Genomic DNA, 23,763 nt, shown 5'->3' on the forward strand with positions numbered 1-23,763 from the left:
TATAATTGCACTACTAACATTTAATTTATTTCATTTTTTTATTTTTTTGATCGATAAAAGGTCGAGGCCAAAGAATTTTATTAATTTAAAAAATAGATAGATTTACATTTACACCTCCATTCGGTGTGGGCACCAGTAGGAAAGAATGGAGGGAAGAAAACGTCCGGTATAGCCCAGATCCCTCAAGGATCAGAAAAAATTAAGAATGCGATACAAAATGGAAATACAAGATCACAGAGTAAACTTGTCCAAAATAATGAAGATTGTATGTTGAAATTCTCCGTGTAAAGTTGAGCAGCAGATTGCCCATCTCTTAGGGTGATGCTGCCATTTGTGGGCAACAGTTCTTGATATTCCTAAAACATAGGGTTAAGCATGCTCTACTCCTTATGCTGCACAAAATCTTGAGAAAATCTCTCACCAGAATGTTAGGAAAAGGAAAACCGAACAAGTCAACTTATACAATATATCATACCTACCTAGATGGTCACCCTGTTAGGATACACAACTCAAAATATTAGTCTCAAAAAATCTCCACATAATGTGAGAGTGATTACCCATCGAAAAGCATAAACTCAATAAATATTAACGAGGCAAATTCCATAAATATTCCTGCAAAGAGATCGCGGGGAGCTACCATCTTAAAGAATATGGTTCGAGAGCCTTCCAGGCCCTAATTGAGTGTCATGGGAAAGCTTTAAGTGAGATAAAATTTTATCAGCTCGACCCTTAATCTAATAATATGATGCTGGAGATTACTGGGAAGAAAGAGGAAAATGGACTTATGCATCTGAGACTGATTTAACTTAAAATTGAGAGAACAGACAGGAAAATAGGAAACTATATATGAATATGATTATATAGATGTGAGTCTGAACAAAATCCTAATATATAATGTGAATGATGATAAATATATATAAAAATATAAATACAAATATATATATATATATGTATATATGTAGATATATATATATATATATGTATATATGTAGATATATACATATATATTTATATGTATACATATATACATATATACATATATATGTGTGTGTGTGTGTGTGTGCGTATGTATATATATATTGCGACCATGGAAGGCCTAGAAAGCCTGAAGGTGGTTGGGGCCGATCATACACAGGGAAGAGAATGATGCAAAGCAGATACACAGCTTAACAAAATTATGAAGCTAAGTTAAAGCAACCTAGAGACATTAAAGCCTGAGAGCTTATTAAGAACAAAACAAGAGACAAAACATCAAGAAAGATCAAAACTACTCATAAGATCCCCGAATGCAGAGACCAAGCTGCTAACCTTCCAGAGGGATCTTTAGTCCTTCTAGCATAGATAGTGCAATGGGCTATCATTCATAATAGATTTTGAATTAAACAAAGATCCTACCATGCCCAAAAAAGCATGGATGATAAAAGAGCCATCTAAGATAGCCTAGTATGGAAAAGCTGGAAATAATAGAGAAGATCATCCTTGAAACAAAAATATGAAAGATCGACATTTTTAAATATATAAGCATATATACATATATCTATATGAAATATGGATATATGGCTTTATGTCTATATATGTTCAAAATATAACAATCTTAAGAAGCGGCAACAAGGCTATACTGCCTGAAGATCACCAAGAAAATCTTAGCCAAGCATAACCATATTTATGAGATATATCTATCAGAGTTTTATAAATTAAGTGAAATTTGTCCATATGAAAAGCTCTGTTACTACTCACAACAAAAAAGGAAGTTCTTTGATAACCCAACGGAAACCTTGAAACATGCAATCCGGGGCAGAAAATGGTTATATAAATATACATAAGTATATAAATGTAAATATAAATAAGTATAAATAAAAGAAGGAGAAAAACTATATATATATATATATATATATATATATACACACACACACACACATAAATAAATATAACTAGATATCTAGTTATAAAACTAAAACCTATTATTATTAATTTATATTGTTGTGATTATTATGATATTATTTAATAATTTATTGAAAATAATATTCATAATATAAATTTGAAATATTTGAAATGTATTATATTATTATTTTAAATTATGTTTAGTTATAATATTATTTTTATAGTTTTATTAGTAATATAATATTAATAAAGTACCATATGATAAGTATAATACTATTATATTCTTATTTTGAAACTATAATATTATTTTATAGTTATTAAGTGTATAATATCAGGGTCAGGGTTTAAATATTGGTTAGAGTTAGGGTTAGGATTATGGTTAGGGGTGGTGTTGAGCATTGAATTTAAATCAATAGAATTCCATGGTTTTAATTAAAGCTACGAAAGTTTTCTAAAAAAAAAAAATAATGAAATCAAGCATGCCCTTAAGAATTTTGATAGAACCCTTGAAACTTCCACGGACATCAGAATCCTAAAAGTTATCGCCAAAACCAAAGCCATTGGATATACATACTAACCTCTCACCGAAATGTCTAGTTTGACCGAAATGGTACACCTGTTGTATAAAAGAAACCTATCAATGTTTCATTGATAAGATTATTTATCGAACAGACTTGGGCCTCGATGAACTTCAAAAGGGACTTATCAAAAGCATTATTTTTCATCAATAGAAGGTATATTGAAGAAACCAAAGGATATTTCATCGATGAAGCAAGGCTGCTGAAGAAACTACGATATCAGTAGGACATGTAAATAATTCACCGAAGAAGATAGTTCTACCGAAATGATGAGATCGAAGAAACTGGGGAAGGTTTCATCGATAGGAATTTTGAGAAAAGAAGGTTGTCGAAGAGATACTAAAGTTATTGGCCGAGAGTGATAGTTTCATCGAAAGACAAAAGGTTGATAAAACATAAGAGATTTTCATAGATAACATGCCATCAGTAAAAACAAAAGGTCGAAGGAAGATATTCTTCTTTCACCAACATAAGGAATTTCATCGATGCTAATGCAAAAGCCGAATAATGAGGAACCATTATCGATAAACTTAAAGATCGATAAGACGGTTATTAAATGCAACGACAAAAGGATTCCTGTCAAAAATAGGGTTTCAATGAACCGATGGAGCATTGCATCGACATGAACACATAAGGTAAATATTTTGATGAAAATGAGGAGATCGATGAAACCACAAGGCTCTTTGATGATAACGATGGTTTCATCGAAACAAAGGTAACATCGATGAAACATGACATTTTAAAGGAAGAAATTATGAAAATGAGAAAAGGCATATATACCTTTAGATAAATGAAGAGATGGATAAAAAATGATTTAAATTGATATTCAAGGATGAAAGATTAGTAAACTACAAGAGACTAATAAGAATATATATATATATATATACATATATACACATATATACATATATATATATACATATATATATATGTATATATGTATATATATATATATATACATATATATATATGTATATATGTATATATATATGTATATATATATGTATATATGTGTATATATGTATATATATATAATAATAAAAATATAAATATATCAAAAAATATATATAAGTATATATATAAATATGAATATAGACTATATATATATATACCTATAATGTGAATCCAGGATCTAACTTAATATAGGTGTTAAGATATATATATATATATATATATATATATATATATATATATATGAAATGCCTATATATCTGTAAAGAGAAAATTATTACATGCGTTGAGAGTGCTTATCTGTCCTAGATAATTCATGAAAGGGTCCTGGGCTGCAAGAATGTGAGATAAAACCTCCATATATATATATAAGGATATATATATGTATATATATGCCGATGGGAGGCTAAATATGAGGATGGATGACTAAATCAAGGTGAGGGTCTGATAATGAAAGTTCCTAGATAAGTATATACAAAAATATTAGATGAGGGGCCTCTCCTTGGGCTAAAGGATGGAAGACTAAATGGGTATGAAGGAGAGGAATAAAAATATATGATTGAGATTTGTGTTTTAATGATTATATCCAACCATGGATTGAGCCTAACTACCTGAGTTAAAGTCTGGGAGAATAGATATATGGGCATATTTAAATTGAATGTTTGTTTGAGTATCTATACGTAAATACAAGGGGCAGGAAGAGGAATAAATAAGGGGATTAAAATAGAGTCTCGGCAAGAGAAACATAAGGGGATGAAAGGAGAAACATGCTAACAACCACTTAGGACAGGAAAACAAAAGAGGGGTTGCCTTAAGCTGGCACAGACAGGAGATTGATGCCATCGGCTCCCAAGTTGGCCAACTCATCCACTCTTTTATTTCCCTCCCTATAAATATGATTGACTATGAACCTATCAAACTCTCTGCATAAGTCAAGAGCTTTTGACAGCAAAGTATTTAGTCTCCAATTAGGCATACTACCTTTCCTCAGAGCATTGACAATTATAGCCGAATCTCCTTCAATTTCCAAGTTCTTAACTCCTAGTTTCCTACATAAATGCAGACCCTCCACCAGGGCCATAAGTTCCACCCAATTTTTGGTGTTGATGCCAACCAGAGAGGAAAGGGTTTCTAGTTCCTTGACTTCCCAATTATGAACAACACATCCTATCCCAGCTTGCCCTGGGTTGCCATGGGATGCCCTATCAAAGTTTGTCTTCACCCAACCTTCGCCTGGGGGCTGCCATCTACATGCATCTCTTGATCGAAGACTTGCAATAGGACCATCTCCTACAAAGGGAGGAAAGGATAAGCGTTCCAAAATTTTTTCATCTTTTCATCCCAATAAGTGATAGAGGCATTCTTCAATGTGCCTAATGATAGTCGGTTGTTCATGAGCTCAGTGATAGCTGACTCTATCTTGTTAATGATTCTGGGAACCTCTAGTTTTTCATTCTTAAAGAGATGTCTATTTCTCTCCTTCCATAGTTCCCACATAATGGAAGAAGGAAGAGTTGTCCATAAACCTTAAAAGAGACAACCACGCCTGAGGAGAGGCCATGCCTTGAGCATTCCAAAGATGGTGTGGGGGAAAGCTGCAGACCATTCAAGTTTGTTGGTGAACCAGATCCAACATTTGTGAGCAAAGGGGCAGTTAAGGAGGATATGATTGGTGTCTTCCTCATCTGCCTTGCAAAGAGGACATCTACTAGAGCCCTCATACCCCATTCTTCTAAATTTGTTCATAGTTAGGAGCTTGTTCTAAACCACAAGCCAAGAGAAGATACCCTCCTTAGGCAGACAATATTTATCCCAACAAAGTTTCAAGGGAAGCTTAGTCATAGGTCTTATAAACGATTTGGAGATGAGAGAGTACCCATCCTTGGAGTTGTAGTCTCCTCTTAGGGAGCTATCCTAGATGAGCTTGTCCTCATTTTGACCTAAGGCAATGTTCCTTGATTTAGGAATTGCCATAAGTTTTTGTTTATCCCTTGCCAGGATATCCTCATATTCCTTCTCGATCCACTGCCAACCAGCCCCATCCTCTGAAGAGGAGATATCATTGTTTAATAGAGGTCTTATATGAGATTCAAGAAGGATACGAGTAGCACCAAAGTCATGGATATTATTAATAGCTTTATATCCACCCCATGAATCCGATTAGAAAAGAGCTTTATCCCCGGACCCCTAGGTTCCAAGTAAGTCTTCCATAGATAATCCTCCTATAGTCTAACATAAAATTCCATAGGTAGGACCCTCTGGGAGGGTTGGTTTCTCTAAATATTTAGATAGGATTCCCTTCATTAAGGTATTTGTGGTGTAGCAAGCAAGCCCATTTGAGGTGGGGGGTTCTAAACATCCTCCAGACCAACTTGCCACCCAATGCTTTGCCCTGATCATGAAGGTTTTTAATGCCAACTCCTCCTTCTTCTTTAGGTTTGCATATCTTGTCCCAGGATATGAGTGATATTTTACAGTTGTCATTAGCACCTTGCCAAAAGAAAGTCCTGATATGCTTGTTGAGCTCTGCAATTTTAGAAGAAGATAAATGTTGATAGGAGATTTGGTAAATGGGCATAGTTGACAAGACCGATCTAACTAAGGTTTCTCTACCTGCAGATGAGAGCCATTTTCCTTTCCAAGTGTTAATCCTAGACTTGATTTTATCCACCAATTTGTCCAATAATTTTGAGGGTCTTCTACCCTTGTCAAGGGGAATGCCTAGGTATTTGCAAGGAAGACTTCCTTCACTAATCTCCAGGACATTTCTAATCACTTTTCCTAAGGAGGGGTCTATGTTGAACATAAAAATTGCAGACTTGGCCAGATTCACCTCTTGACCCGAGGCTAGCATATAGGAATTAAGGATTCCTTTGAAGGCACTCACTTCCCTTACACTTCCCTACCCAAAAAACATCGTGTCGTCAATAAATTGCAGGTGGGTAAAGGGAGGGAGGTCACTAGTAATGGGGATTCCTTGGATCCAACCTTCCTCTTTGGCCTTAGAGATGGATCTACCTAGGGCTTCAGCCATGATGATGAAGAGGAAGGGGGACATAGGATCTCCTTGCCTGAGCCCACTTGAGCTATTGAAGAAACCTTCTGGGGAACCATTAACCAAGATCAAGAATTTGGGGGTGGATATACATTAAAAGATTAGGTTGATCTAGGATTTGGAAAATCCAAAGGCCTCCAAGAATTTACATAGGAAGCACCAATCAAATTTGTTGTAAGCTTTTCTTATGTCTAATTTGACTAGCATACTTAGGGCCCTATTGAGCTGGACTGAATGAATGGCCTCTTGGGCTATAATAACCCCATCATAGATTGATCTATCTACTAAAAAGTTAGTTTGTTCTTCACTAATGATAATGGGGAGAAGATTCTGGAGTTTGGCTGCTAGGGTTTTGGTTAAGAGTTTGTACAGAGTGTTGCAAAGGGCTATTGGTCTGAAATCATTAAAGCTTTTAGGATTCTCTTTTTTGGGGATGAGAGATAAGAAGGTATTGTTGATTTCTTTGAGAATCTTACTAGAGTTCCTAATACCTTCTAAGGCATCTGTGATCTCTGTCCCCATAAAACCCCAACATTTTTGAAAAAATCTAGTGGGGAAGCCATCTAGGCTCGGGGCCTTGTCAGGATTCATCTTCATAAGGATAGATTTAACCTCCTCCTCAGAGAATTTCTTTGATAGGATTTTGTTGTGGTCATCGTTAATGAGTTTTGGAAGATTCTTAATAATATTGAGTTGGCTTTTGAGGTTGGAGCCTTCAATATTGTTTAAGAATTTATCAAAAAACCTTGCTACCTCGGAGGCAACGCTGACAATTCTTAATTTTAGAAATTTGATTGGCCCATCGCCTCTGCTTAGTACTATTATGGAAAAAATTAGTATTTCGGTCCCCATCACTCAACCAAGTCTCCCTTGATTTTTGTTTCCAAACGATCTCTTCATTTGAGAGTGTCTTTTCATACTCAGAGAGTAGAGCCTTTTCTTTGAGGAAGAGATGTTCATCCATCCCCTTCTCAAGAACCTCAATGTTAACATTCTTAAGATCATTTTCTATTAGGAGTTTTTTATCAAAAATATTTCCAAAATTAGTCTTGTTCCATTCTAAGAGCTTCCTTTTGACAAGCTTTAACTTGCTTGTGATAATAAACATCTTCGAACTAGAGAAAACAGAGCTTCTCCACCAGTTCTCAATTAAGTTTAAAAAGTTATCATCTATGAATCACATGCTCTCAAATTTGAAGGGACATTTTTTAGGGGAGTGGTCAGATAATAAGATTAGTTGGAGTGGGAAATGGTCAGATCCTGCTAAAGGGAGGGGTTTTGCATTCAGGGTAAAGTTAAGCTCCGAGAGCCCCCCATGGATAAAGAACCTATCTAGTTTCTCAGGAATGTTACAGAAACCAATCCTTCTATTGTTCCAGGTGAAGGCATTTTCTACCATCTGGATTTCCAATAGGGAGTTCATGTTGATCCAATGATTGAAATCTATAGCCGCTGAAGGAAGTTTGTTGCTACCTCCTCTTTTGTCTACTACCTTAGTGATAGCATTGAAATATCCCCCAATGATGCATACATCATTTGGGAAACTTCTGAGGAAAGACTCCATTTCCACCCACACCCTAGCCTTATCCCTATTTTGGAAAGGACCATAAACATTAATCAATTTGAATCTTAGGTTATTTTTATGGCTTACTACTTCTCCTCCCATCCAATTTTTCTTAATCTCTAAAGGTGTAAACGAGATGAATCTAGAGTCCTAAATGATGGCTAAGCTCCCTAAGGCCTCTATAGCAAGGGAGTGCTTTAGCTATCTAATGCCTAGTTTTTTCTCAAAAAGGACTATCTCAGAGGAGTTCATTTTGATTTCTTGGATTAACATTATATCTAGTTTAGAATTAGAGATACAACACTTTAAGAGGCGCTATTTGTTAGGGGCATTCAGACCCCTAACATTCCATGTTATGATTTTCATGGCTCTCTAGGGAGGAACTTCCCCTCCCCTGCATTAAAAAGAGTAGATATTTTAGCCTAACCCTTGGCATCTCCATCCTTTGATCTTAGTTCAGCAAGGGATCTCCTACCTCTTCTCTTACTATGTTTACCATAGCCAGGAGAGTCTTTGCTTCTGTCAGAGTTGAGAATGCCTAGAGTATTTGGGTTATCGTTTTCTAAGTTATCTAATGCTATAAATAGATCAATTGTTTCTAAGTTGACTCTAGTAACATCCACTAGATTTTTGACTAAGAAATCCCTTTGTTTTTCCAACTCCTCATCATCATAAATTTCAGCAACCAATTGCTCCATGAGGTCATTTACTACTTCCCCTACAAAATTGGTGATGATGTTAACTTCCCTAGCAACACGATCACTCTCAAATTCTATAATTGTATCATAAATAGCTTTCAAAGGTGGAGAGCGAGTCTTTGCCTCCTCAAAGCCCTCCAATCTTGAGGCTAGAGAGATTGGATGATCCTGCAAGGATGTCAATCCTGGATCTGAGGAAAGCCTATCCATCACTACTAATTGCTTAGAGGTAATTAGTTCAATTAAAGGGAGAGACCCCAAGGGATTTAGCTTTTCTGGTGGAATGAGAGAGCTCGATGATGACATATTTGTTAGACCGAGCTGCTCTTTTTAAGGGATAACCTCATTGATTTTACCATCTTCCAAATCTCGATCCCTGAGAAGAGAGTCATCTATAGGTGAATTTATAGTTAGCAGTGGAGGAAGAGGGGAGCATGAGGGCTTAACAGGGGAGATATGAGGGCATAGGTCTAAGGTGAGATTAGGGTTATTGATGAATACTAAGAGGGGGGGGTGAATTAGTATGCCAAAAATCAATGCACTAAAACACTTAAATAGTCTGAAGATAAACTAGTAAATGAGTTTAATAGATAGACCGATTATCACACATGCAAACCAAAATGCAAATAAAGCATTCACCCACAAAAGCAATACAACCATAACACAAGATATTTGATGTGGAAACCCAAATGGGAAAAACCATGGTGAGATGGAACTCACAAGTCACTATCTACAAAATAGAGACCAGACCGGTTAAGGTCTTACAATGTTCTTCACCAGAACAGATCCTGTTAGGAATCTCAATCTCTATTAGGAGATAAGTCTAATTAAAGACTACCTTGCTAGAGGATTTTAGATTCACAGAGGTGAACCACCTTGTTAGAGGATTTTACCAAAGGCTTTTGGGCCTACCCAGTTAAGGGCTATAAACTTGCCAAAGATGTGAGTAATCAACAAGTGTTTGATCTATCTAATAGCACAGACTGCTTGGTTAGATCTAGTATAGCTCACAGTTAATGCATTCCAGCATTACTTTAGTCTTCTCTGTCTCTCAGTTAGTTACAACTTGATCTTCTCAGATAAGATCTCTCTTACAACAACTCATCAACCACCTTAAACCCTAGCGAAACATAAACCCTTTTAGCAACAACATAAAACCCTAGACATGATGTCCTTTTAAAGGAATCTAATTTCATGTCGGTCCAATAGGATTACATTACAATTTCCTAGGTTCAATGAATCTAGACATACTCAGTAGCACAACACAGAAAACACCGTCAGTGTGTCGGCACTATCAAACAATCGATGGATTGGTAACTCATCACAAAATGCTAGTTGGTAACTCATCACAGAGTATTACTAGTTCATACAAAATATTGATTGCCGGTTTGACAAAAGTGAATACTGGTAAGAATGTGTTATACCGCTTTGCTCCCTTGTACCGCTTAAGATCTACAAACCACTTGGGGTTGACATGCCGCTTCAGACTAAGAAGCACATTCTGCAAAATCACCAATAGTCTAAAGACTAGAATACAACATACCGGTTGGAACAGATACCGGTTAAGCTCTAGCTCATACATATAAAGGGGATCTCAATGCAAGTGTGTGTCCATCAATGACAATCACAACATAAACATAAAAAATGTCAACAATCTCCCCCTTTGGCATTGATGGCAACACTTAGGAAAATGAAATTTTGACATCTAAGTGTTTTACAACAAAAACATGCCATTAACAAAATTGTTCCCCCTAAGCATATACACTATCCCTTAATCAATACAATGTATAGCAGTTTTGCATACATAACATAAACATTTAGATATCAGAGCATAAAGCATATATCAAAATTTTAAAGCCAGATACTTCTCCCTATTCTTCTCCAAAATAGATAGAGTAGTTCTCCCCCTTTGCCAACAATGACAAAGTACTGCTGAACAACCCTGTTTCCATTTGATATTAAAATAAGAAAAGTTTATGACAAGAAGGAATAATACTTGTCAAAAAACAATTTATAATCCTACAAAAATTGTTTCATTGATAGAGACCAAGACTCAAGTAGGGAGGTGGCCACTTCTTTCTCTATTTGCATCTAGGATACCTATTCTTCCATGGCATCAACTGTGCTCATCTCCTGCGTAACTGCCAAGCCATCTAGGTTTAGATAACACTTCTAAAGAATTTGTAGACGTGGAAGTAAAACCAGTTGTAGCTCCTATAAATCTCTAGACCATGTACTAATCTCTTGTTCCATTTTGGTTAACTGGATCTAAAACCAGTGAACAGTTTGCCCATAAGTTGCAAAGGAATCATAAGGTGGCTTAAATGTGCTTAAGTAAGACTGTAAGTCCATTTGAAGCTTTTTCTTCTGGGCTAGCACATCATCATAGAATAGATGGGGTTGACAGATTTTGCTTAGTAGCGGGTTTCCTTCATCCAAAGTGTCCTTTATATCCTTTTGGTCTTTCAACAGTTCAGACCAGAGTTCATTCAACTTCTTCACTAGAGCAATGTTAAGAGCCTTTTGATTCTCTTTCTTGACATTTTCCTTAGCTTCTTCTTCTAGACTCTGCACCTGATCATCCACTATAGTACATAGTAGCTTAAGTTGTGCTAGTGATGATTCAGTGTTGGGAAGATTGGTACTAGGGATCAAACCGGTAAGGGTGTCTACAGCCACTTGAATTATATCTTGCTCCTTTTTCCTTTGTATGATTTCAAGGTGCTCTTGAGCAACCTTTATGCTCTACATTAGCTCTGACTCACTTGCAGACTGGAGATCGATAGGACTAGAGATATCAGCTAGTTTGGCTTGACTCTCGGTTGCCTTCAGAGTCTCCATTTGTGTTCTCTTCATCACTTCCACTGCCTTGTCTGCTTCTTCCTTCTTCTTTTTCTCTGCTTCCTTCTTCTTTTCTTGTTCCTTGTCTTCTTCTTCTTTCTTTTTCTTCTCAGCTTCCTTCCTCTTCTCCTCTTCTTTCTCTTCCTCTTCCTTCTTCTTCTTTACTTCTTCCTTCCACTTTTCCTTTTCTTTATCTTCCTCTTCCTTCTTCTTCTTCTCTTCTTCCTTCTTCTTCTTTTCTTCCTTATCCTCCACTTCTTTCTATTTCCTCTCATCCTCTTGCTTCTTTTTCTCTTCATCTTTTATTTTCTCCTCTTCCTCTTTTCTCTTCTCTTCCTCTTTCTGCTTTTTCTCATCTTCATCCCTCTTCTTCTTTTCTGCCTGTTTCTCAGTCACTTCCTGTCTGTCCTCAGCTTGCTCACTGCCCTATTCGGCCTATTGCACCTATTTTGTTCCCTTGGAAGATATGTCCTGAGTGACATCTTCTATTTCCAGGGCATTGACATCAATAGTGTCAATTGGTTCTTCAACCAGGTTTCCTTCTTCATCAAAAACTTCATCCGATTTGGATATAACCGGTTCTTTTTCTGCTTGCAGGTTGACCATACATGCTTTGTGAGCTTGGATAGCATGATTCATATGCTGATGAGTGTCTTTTTCAACATCATCAATTCTTCCCTCTAACAACCAAATTCTTCTTCTCCTTGTGAAGAAGAGTCCCTTATTTTGGTCTAAAACATCAAATAATTCTGAGTTTGAGAGGTCGGGAAAGTACTGTGCAAAGACTTTCTCCCTAATCTCCTATTCTTTTTCTATGGAAATGTGCCATTTATTATCTAATGCCTTATATAATGAATCTGGTGTCTGAGATTTAATCTCTGATGGTGACCGATCATTCTTACACAAATAAATAATAATTTCCTATAGTACTTCCTCTTTCTCCTCATCACTAAAATTATCATAGTAATCTACTAAATCATGAAGTAATTTTCTCCTAATATTCTTTATTGTTCTTTGACAATGTTTCAAAGGTTTATATGAGGAGATATTGATATTTACCGGTGTAGATGCTGCCGGTTCATTCTTCTTCATCTTCTTTGTCTGTCTAGCCTTCTTTGGCATTTCATCAAACTCAGTCTCTTCAGAGTCCAGTTCATTTGACTTAGTCTTTCTTTTTCTTTCAAAGACTTTTATCGGTGCCACTTCTGGTATCTTCTTTGTAGGTGACTGCTTGGTCACTCTTGGAGTTGCAGTAGTAGCCAGTGTTGATGCTGTAGGCACTGCCTTTGCTTTCTTTGTTGCCAGTTCTTTTCTTTTCTTTACAGAGGGTTCCTCGACCAGTGCAATCCTTTCCAGATAGGTTCCAGTCCTTTTTGCATTAGGATAGAGAGGTGAGGCAATAAGGGTTGAGGCATACCCTTCCAGCATATCGTACATTACCTCATAACCCATTGGCTCCACTTCTTCCATTCTAGGCTCAATAGCCTCCATTAAGCATTTGTCCACCTGGATGGTGAAACAGATGTCATCTTCATATTTCTTAACAATATCACCTAAGATCCTCATTTTTTGGCTCATCTTTCATCTGAACTCATCAAAATATTTGTTCAACACATCAGAGTAACTGGTTCCAATAGCTTGAATACTTTCCTTGATCTGCTTGGTTACCAGTTGGTTAGGAGACCACTGGACATCTCCTACTCTAGGAAAGTAGCCTTGGAAATAGAAGAACAACCCAACCAATAGTTGTGCGAACTTGAATCTCAGTGCATTATCCTATTTGATCAACTTCAGATTAGACAAGAGCTGCCGCTGCATACCGGTGCATAGGTCAAATGATGCATCCTCTTTAATTATCCGGTAAGCGGCATTTACTGCTACAACAGATACAGAGTTAATTCTGCTGGAAGAGAATTTTCTATAGCCTATCACCATGCAGGCATACTTAACAAGATCATCCTTGATGGATTTGACTATCATGCCTCATGAATCGCTTGTTGAACTAGTGAGCTTGGCCATTTCAGTTTTGCTTACCGTTCTTAGGGCTGGCACCTCCCCTGTACTACAGAAACTGGTGACTACATGAATTTCTTGAGGCGTGATATCATGCATCCTTTCTAGGTACATCTTGTCACCATGGACTCTGCTCAAAATGATCCTAATATGATCCTCTGTAAAGTCTTCCAGAAAATATACTGCATTATGGAGTTTCTTCTTCTCTAAGATACTATATTCCGGTTTGATTTTCTTGTCCTTTCCACAAAATAGACCTAGTTGAGAGTGGATGGCTAGAGACCCTAGGTCTTCAATCTTGCAATCAATATAATTAGAAATTCCCTCTTCCACTATCACTCCAGCCAGAACTTGTGATAGGGCATTATACTTTGACTTCCTTTGAATGAAACTTTCAAACTCAATAGATGTACTAGAACTAGTATGAGATGTGGAAGCCATTGTAGGATATTTTAAGAACTTGAATAATACCTTTAAAACATGAATTTAGGGCTTTCTGATTCTCCTTCACTCCACACTCCATCGGTTGCCAAATCACTGCTTTGTGTTCTCCACTTGACCGTTTGCAAACTGAATTTGAATCTCCTTCAAGACTTGTCAATTCCTTGAAATATCAGCTCAAATCGCCTTTTCTTCGCTCTGCACTTTGAAAAAAATTTCTTTGCTTGAAAATAGATAGTGAGAAATGATTTGAAATATGCTTTTATACATGTCTCTCACCTACTGCCATTAATGCTCCTCTATTAGGGCGTAAACCCAAATTTGCCTTTTTACCATTTCTAGTCTTCTGCCAAGCGATAGGTATCACATACCGGTTAAGGTCTTTTATTGATGTAAACTGAGGGTTCGAAAACATTTCACCATTTTCTCCCCCTAAGCCTTTTGAAGCTTTGTTTACCGGTTCCGATATTTCCACACTAGGTACAGAAACTAGTTCCTCTTCCAACATTGTTGGTTTCTTCCTCCAGGTTTTGTTCATGTCTGCTTGAACTATTTCAACATCAATTTATCCTTCCTAAGTGACTGGTATATCATCAAATATACTCTTTCTACTTCTACAAAATCTTGCAATGTGACCCAGTTTGTTGCAGTGGTAGCAAACCAATCCAGGTGCTCTCCAAGGTCCACTGTTCATGTTTCCATTCTTCCTTCTGCTTTTTGCAGCAGTGTGACCATGACCATGACAAATCCAATAGATTTCTCTCCATTTGGTTGCCACTTGATGGCCACCACTTCTTGACTAATGATTGAAGACCTTTAACTGGTTGCGGTTCAGGTTCACAAAAGGTTCAGGACCAACTCCTTGGGTCCTTTGAGGATATCTTCCAATGTTGTTCATGACAGACCTACATTCAAATGCTCTATGCCCAAACTTGTTGCATGCATAACAATGATCGTTGAACTTATTGGATCTAGGTATATTGTTAATAAAGTAAGGAAAATTATTATAGGCTTTGCTCCTACATACATTGGTAGTGTGTCCTTTAAGATAGTTAAAGAAAATAGGTTTGAATTTTTGCTTACCTTTTCCTTTGAATGTTGGTTGCTTCTTTGATGCTTCAGCATTTGTTCCTAAGGATTCTCCTTCCTCATGTTGAGAGAAACCAAGTCCATTGGTATTCTTAACTAGTCTAGATGACTCAAGCTTATGCTCTAGCTTGACAGTACTTTTACTAAACTTAGCAAGTATTTCCTTTGACTCAACGAGTTCTTTGGAAATAGTAGTATTTGTCTCCATTAGGCTTGCATTTTTAGAGATGGCTATGATCAGTTCATCTTAGACTCCTTCTTTTTCCATTCTGCTCTCATGAAGGTGAGCAGTCAGTGCACTAATCTCTTGTTTCAACTTGGAGATCTCATGATCTTTGTCATTCACCAGATCTTCAGCTTTCCTCTTGTTCTCAAGCTCTTGACTAACGGATAGTCAGTCCTTCCAACTCCTTTCTCAGGTTGGAGTTTGATTCATTCAACTTATTTACTTCTGCTATCATGGCTTCCATATCTGCTTCATCTGCAGAACTATTTTTAGATAGCTCCATCATCTTTTCTGCATGCTCTCTCCTTTTTGCTTGAGATGCCTTCTATTTGACCATAAGATCATCATAGGCTTGCTCAGACTGAGTGAGTCATTGAGTAAGTTCTGTTAAGGTGTATTCCCCCATATCTCTTTCCAAGTGGTTAAACTTATAGAAATGTTGGCTCTGATACCAATTGATGAATACTAAGAGGGGGGGTGAATTAGTATGCCAAAAATCAATGCACTAAAGCACTTAAACAGTCTGAAGATAAACTGGTAAATGAGTTTAACAGACAGATCGATTATCACACATGCAAACCAAAATGCAAATAAAGCATTCACCCACAAAAGCAATACAACCATACACACAAGATATTTGACGTGGAAACCCAAATGGGAAAAACCACGGTGAGATGGAACTCACAAGTCACTATCTGCAGAATAGAGACTAGACTAGTTAAGGTCAAACCGGTTAAGGTCTTACAATGTTCTTCACCAGAATAGATCCTATTAGGAATCTCAATCTCTATTAGGAGATAAGTCTGATTAAAGACTACCTTGCTAGAGGATTTTAGATTCATAGAGGTGAACCACCTTGTTGGAGGATTTTACAAAAGGCTTTTGGGCCTACTCGATTAAGGGCTACAAACTTATCAAAGATGTGAGTAATCAACAAGTGTTTGATCTATCTAATAGCACAGACTTCTTGGATAGATCCAGTATAGCTCACAGTTAATGCACTCCAGCATTACTTTAGTCTTCTCTATCTCTCACTTAGTTACAACTTGATCTTCTTAGATAAGATCGCTCTTACAACAACTTGTCAACCACCTTAAACCCTTTCAGCAACAACATAAAACCTTAGACATGATGTCCTTTTAAAGGAATTTGATTTCATGTTGGTCCAATAGGATTACATTACAATTTCCTAGGTTCGATGAATCTAGACATACTCAGTAACACAACACAAAAAGAACCATCAAACAATCGGTGGATTGGTAACTCATCACAAAATGCTAGTTGGTAACTCATCACAGAGTATTACCAGTTGCCAGTTTGACAAAAGTGAAGACTGCTAAGAATGTGTTATGCCGCTTTGCTCCCTCGTACTGCTTGAGATCTATGAACTGCTTGGGGTCGACATGCCGCTTCAGACCGGGAAGCACATTCTGCAAAATCACCAATAGTCTAAAGACTAGAATACAACATACTGGTTGGAACAGACACCAGTTGAGCTCTAGCTCATACATATAAAGGGGATCTCAATGAAAGTGTGTGTCCATCAATGACAATCACAACATAAACATAAAAAATGCCAATAATTATTATCAATCTTATAGCCCTCTAGGGTGAAACCCCCTCCTTCCACAAAACTGAATGGTGTGCCATTAGACATGAGCAATGATTTATGGAAAGGTTTCTCGAAGGGGATCTTCCTTGGCATAGAATCTTCAAAAGAACCATTATAAAAGGGTAATTCTAGGGTTAAATAAGATTTATCACATTTCAGAGTTATAGGCTCTAAAGATTTAATGTTAATATTCATTTTAAAAATTAGGAGCTGGTTAAAGAAGCTTAGGGCTAATTTTTTTACTTCTACAAATTTACCTATTTTGTTGCCTATTATTCTTAAAATGTCATTATTTCACAATTCTACACGAAATTTATCCAGTGAAATTGCTCTATTAACCATGCAAGAATTGAATTGAGATGGGAGAAAGAGAGGTTGCCGTTCCCAACAATCAAACCCTAGACCCTTAAATGTTAATATATCCAATGAATTTCTTAGACTCTGATTACCACATTCAATAGCTAAGATATTATTAGGAAGGATGTCAATTTTTACTTGGTTATTGAAGGAAGATGACACCCCATTGGCAATTTGTTCAGACAGGATCCCCCAACCTTTCCACTGAGCAAAGATCATTATGTCTCTACAATGGATTTTATACCTAGCTTGGGTATGATTATCAATTTCAATGACCAACCTGTTAGGAGAAGCTGGGGAATTTGAAGGTAGATCTAACAATGGGTGCTCGACTTCCTTAGAATTGTGACAACTAGGAGTTTCCATATCCTTTGAAAATTTACCCAAAGATTTTCATGAAGGAAAAATATGGCAAGCAGAGGAACTCTTTGACTGGTTAGGTTTTACAAAACCTTCCTCCCAATAATGACTGGAATTCTATTTGGGGCCGTTTGGTTGCCCTAAAGCCCTGTTATTTTTGCAGCTCACCAAATGCCAATGCCAATCCCGATCCCAACCCTTGTAAAGAGGGGGGGGAGCCCTAACCACATTAACCAAAGAGTATTTTGTTTTTGCAAAGAAGGCCTCTTGATTGTGGGTTTGTGATATGACCCTTCCAAGATCCTTAGTCCCAGAGTTATTAGCCAAAACAACGAAACGATTTGCAGAGCCTCTATAATTTCCCCGTGGCAGATAAGAATGCTCAAAAAAGGATGTCAATGCATTGCATCACTTTTATGCACACAGAGGCATTTTTGCAAATAAATTAAATATTAATTTTATTATTTCATTTCTTTTTTTATTAGCTTAATAAGACAAAAATAAATTTCTTTTCTAATCTATTTCCAAGTGAATATCAATGAAGAATAACCCAAATATCTATAGGGAAATAACTCTATTTTTATTCTTTTCTTTCCAAGAATATACTCAAGTAAAATACAACTTTATTTAATGATGAAACTTAGTCAAATAATTACATTTAATACCTCATGGTTCCCTTTATACAAATAGGTACATAACAAAATCTAGCCTCTCATTTCTACTATATGAGAGCTTGCCAAATACATTTATTTTTCATTTGCAACTAAATAAAAATAACAATAGTAGATTCAACCATATCTTCCTTTCCAATATTTTTCCAAGCAAACCTACAGTAAAAACTTATAGGTTGTGACCATGGAGGCTCACCTCCAAACCTAGACTTACAAGAAGCCACCTCCAAGCTAGGAGAACCAAGGCTAAATGGGGGACACACAAACAATACACATACAAGCAAGAAAACTCACAACATACACACTCTAGCCCAAGGATAGACAACATCACTTATGTGACTTTTCAAGTGGGGTGAAGGTGGACCAAATACCTAGAGGAGAATTCTGCAAGTAAGAAAACATAATGCCATTGCAAGGCTACCAAAAAGAACATCCACAAGTTCCAAACTTGTCCCAATAATTCCTTATTTCCTCAAGGCATACAAGCGTACAAACTCTGCTTATGACCCTCATTGCCTAAACAAAATACTATGCAGCAAGGGTCCCATAATCCCTTGTAAATCACTCTCTTCCAAAAAGAGCTTCTACACTCATACGCTATCATACAACCCTTCACCCCAAGGCCACTCTACCCTCCCAAGGGCGACTTTGGCCTTGAAAAAATCCCAAAACAATATCATAAAACCACAATATCACAAGCACAAAAGAAAGAACCCAACATCTTCCTAAAAATACTAAGAATTCAACAATAGGAAAACCACCACAACAATAATCCTTTCAAAACTCAAGCAACAACATGAGATAGTAAACCAACCAACCTTAAATCTGCCAAAAGGATGAATAGAAGTTGTAGAAGAGTTGCCCAAATACACTCTTTTTCCTCTCAAAACTTAGCCAAAAACTTCCCAATCCAAGAACCAAAATCAAGAAAATCTATGTCTCCAAAAATGGAGAGTGGGTGATCAAACTTCTCCCTCCCAAACTATTCCCTAAGAAGACACCCCTCACTCTTTCCAACCCACTTGGGAAGGGTGAAGGATGTTCATTGGTTGGTCTTCCCAACACCTTACAAACTCTCTATCCAAGACACCTCAAAAAAGGTAAAAGGAATGGGGAAGAAATGCCACTCATGAGGAGAGTTCTCTAACCTAGGAAGACTCCTCTAAAGTTGAAATTCGGCGAACATGGGAAACTCAATTTTTGGGGTGACTAAACAGGCCCTGGGGAGTGGACACATGGCTAAATTTGGCCTTCATCCATAGGTACATCATATGGCTCACTAAAAATGCCCCTAACTTGACCCTAGGAGTTAGTTTAACCCTCTAGAAACTCACCCAAAGTTTACCTGCGGGTCAACCTTGAGTTGACCTTTCTAATAGCTCCCTATCCAAGAGTTTCTTAGGACCATACTAGGATAATTGAAAAATGCATTGGTAAAACAAATTTCCTTCCAAGGGAAATGCCATTTCCAACTCACTTTACAACACGTGTCAAGTGACACCACAAAAGAATTACACATCACTAAAATACACATGGCAAATGTCCCTTTTTTAGAATTTAGAAATTAAACACACATCCGAGCATAACATTTAAAAATTAAAACACATTTACAAATGAGGTGTTGTCTCTCTAAATAGACAACCCTTGGCTTCACAAATGCATATAGGTCTAGGTTTGATTCTCTGAATAGTTTCCATGGTCGCATGGATTAGTTTCCCTACACATCTCACTTTGCACATTAGTAACCCCAAATAATCACATTTAATATCAACATATGAAAAGATTACAATTCAGACACTTTGTATACAATTTCAATCATAACAATCAATTTATCATTTATCCAATAAAATCCACATTAATTAATTTACTCAAAAGGCATCATCATAATCCCCATGAAACTAAATCATTAATTTGACATGCATCCATGTTTTCTAATATCATAATGAAGTACTGCAAATTTTGAGATAGATGACATATGTCATATCAAGATTATCAAATTAGTGGATCATAGAGGATCTAAATCCATAACACATCAAAATATGCACCACAAGGTAAAATGATTCCATAGCCTGATTCAATTATTTTTCCTACTAATCTATTCGTCTAACATAGCCCATCCTATTGAATTATAATATTTATTAATATGGTCAACCATGGTCAACTAAGTTAACCAGAGGTTGATCGTGGAGGGGCTCTACTCTGGGAAGAAAGATGAAGAAAGGATTAGGTAAATGTACAGATGATGAAAATGGATCAAATAGTTACTGCAGTAAAGATAAAAAGGAAAATCATCTACTCATGGAACAAGAGATCCAAAATGAGGAGAAGACATCAAAGTGTGACATTGGATCTCATTCTAGCTATCATAACTTATTTTGTAGTCATGATGAAGGTGAATAGGAAGTTGAGGCTGAAGTGGATCTTGAAGGTGAACTTGTGAGAGCACTTGAAGAACTAATAAAACTAAGGAAACAATATAGAAAGTGTAAGAATGTTGCTAGTAAAGAACAAGAAAGATTGAATAAGAGTCTTGAAGAGTCTAATAAGAATATCAACACAATGACATTATAGGTGGAAGAAGTCAGAGGAATGTGTGAAGTAATAAAATTGAATCTTGATGCCAGGAAAAGAAGGTGTGAGGAGTTAGAGTTGGAAGTGGAGACAAAAGGAAATGAGTTTGAGAACCTAAAGGATGCAATGACAAAACTCACAAAAGAGCTTGATAATTGCCAAGATGAGTTGAAGGTGAGAATCAAATATGAGGGCAGCATTGAGGCTTTGGATAAGATGTTGAACAATCAAAAGAATAATGAGAATTCTACTTTAGAAGTTGCAAATGAGAGACAGAGGGACATCAAGAAAATCTGGAGGAGAGAGTGCAGCCAAGGAGATGAGAATGGGAAGAATGTCTCTATGTATCAGCATGATCCATTCCATCCATAGTTGATATCTCCTCAAGCTTAAGGAGATGCATGAACTTAGGGGGAGCTACATATTGATCACATCCTTCACCACCAAACCTTGAGAAGGACAAGTATAAGGACATGATGCTACATATGAGATAGTAAATAATGATTGGAGAAGATGTTTGGAATGATGATTGTTTGCATTTATTTCAGTTGATGTTGAGTGAGTTAAGACTTTGTATATCTGTTGTAGTTGGTTTAAGTTATAGAATTTGTGCATTAGAGGCATGTCATGCTTTGACATTGTTGGCATATAGATCTATGTGGTACGACATCTAGTCATGTGGATGTACACTCACTATATGAAGTTTAGCATGGCTGCAAGTGTAGAACATAATTAGAAGGAAACTCTCAATATGAAGGTGGTATATGTTAAGAGGTTGCAGACAACCACTGCAAGAAAAACTTGTAGCAGAACTTGCGTATGAAGAGATTGATGTGACTGAAATCTTGAAAGAGTTCAGCATATAGTTTGTCTCACAAAAATTGATGATAATACTCTACTTAAGTACGGTGGACTAAAAAATCATCAGATCAGATGGTTGATTAGAATGGTACATCTAAAAATGAAAGAAGATTGTTTGAGGTAGCAGGTATGAAGGACAAAATTGACAATATAAAGTAGATAGTACCGAGGATAAGCCAAAACTATACAGATTGGTTCAAGGAAATGGTAGAAGAATGGCAGCAAATGTGAAATCAAAGAATATATTTGGTCAATTCCTTGCAACAGAGAAAAGGAAAGTGGAGCATAGAGATTATTGGTCTCTGGGCAGATCATTGCTCAAGTGGATAACAAAATGTGGCATTTTCAGTCCTAAGGGGAGATAAGCAATTTTTATAAGTAGTATTTGCACTACTTTTATATTGTAATAATAGTTCATCCAACATGCAAACAACAAAGGTGTACACAATCATATTGGAGCATTAGTCATAGGGGGAGACTAATAAATTGGTTCTACATAGTCATAACAAATGAGTCAAAGGGGGAGATTGGTATCCCAGTTAAATAAATCTTTATTCTCAAAGGTGAAAAGTTTCAGCAGGGATATATATCTAAGGGGGAGTATGCTATTTTCATATAGGAAGCTTTGTTAATTGGTATTCATGTTTGGCCATCTCCTTGCACATTTCAAATGGATTTTTATAGGTAGCCAGACCCTTTGCCATTGTTGTCAAATGGGGAGAGATAAGTATGTGTGTTGATATGAATGCCAAAGGGGGAGATTGTTGGCATTAGATTATCATTGATATCAATAGTTGTGATGATGCAGTGGTCAAGCATGTAGAGTTGATTGATGTCAACTGTTGAGAAGGTGTTGCTTGATAGAGATTATACAAAGTGACAACTTCACATCCACTGGACAGAGATGGAAAGACTTGCAAAGACATTAGATTGGATAGAGGTGCACCATGATGAGTTCCCAAAGGAAGGTGAAGAGACAAAAATGCCATATGATGATCTTGAGGGAAAAGATCAAGGTGTCCTAGAGTAGGTAACTCACAAAGGGAAGGTGAGAAGATTGTATTGTGTATATGTGTAGGTTGAACAAGCATGGAGTCAACGAAGGCATTTTTTCAAAGACCATAGAGATGACAATTTGGAAGTTTATTTGGTTGTACAATTGGATCGGGAAGAAATAGGTCATAATGTTCTGTAGGCGTTGAGAAAATAGGTCTGACTTAGAAAAGGTGTAGGTGCATAAATATATAACACATCGTGTTAGTTGCCAAATCATGTTAGTCACACTCGAGGATATAAAAGGAAAGCATGAAGTGTGTCATTGGAATGAGTAAATGGACAAGGATGACACAAGTCATAGTGTGGTGAAAGCATTGGGCGAGTTGATTTGAATTAGAAAAAGCATGGTTGTTGTTTGACTAACATGTCATGTTAGTCACACTCTACTACAAGGATATGCACATAACAAATCATGTTATTGCTATCGCTATCTTGCAGTCAACACTTTGCGTTCACAAATGCCTTTTTGGAAATAGCGATAGGAGACCAAAGATGCACATAACACGAAGGTTTTGGATTCTTTGCTATTTCACAGAGAAGCATGTTGTGCAGATCAAGTGAGTTGTGAAACTATGAAAAGCACATAATGTGCATGTTATTGATCTCCTGAAAATCCATGTGAAGGCTTTCACCATTTTGCTAATTAATTGCCAAGGCAGTCTTCATGGTTTGTAATATAGTGAAAAGGTTAAGTGGTTGTTGGAAGTGTTAACCATTTTATAATTTCATAGAATAGACTGCCAAAGGATTTTATCTGCTTGCGATACAATGAAAATGGTAAATGTGATAGCGGGGTGACTAGAAGATCTTGTGGTTATGGTTAAGAGGTGATTTTTGCCATTTTGTAGGGTGATTCCATGTGTCGACCAAGACAATTGTGAAATTAGGAAACACATATAATGTGTGTGTTATTGATCATTCTACTTTTCTAAAGCAAT

Source organism: Cryptomeria japonica, chromosome 8, assembly GCF_030272615.1.
Source record: "Cryptomeria japonica chromosome 8, Sugi_1.0, whole genome shotgun sequence".
NCBI classification, from domain to species: domain Eukaryota; kingdom Viridiplantae; phylum Streptophyta; class Pinopsida; order Cupressales; family Cupressaceae; genus Cryptomeria; species Cryptomeria japonica.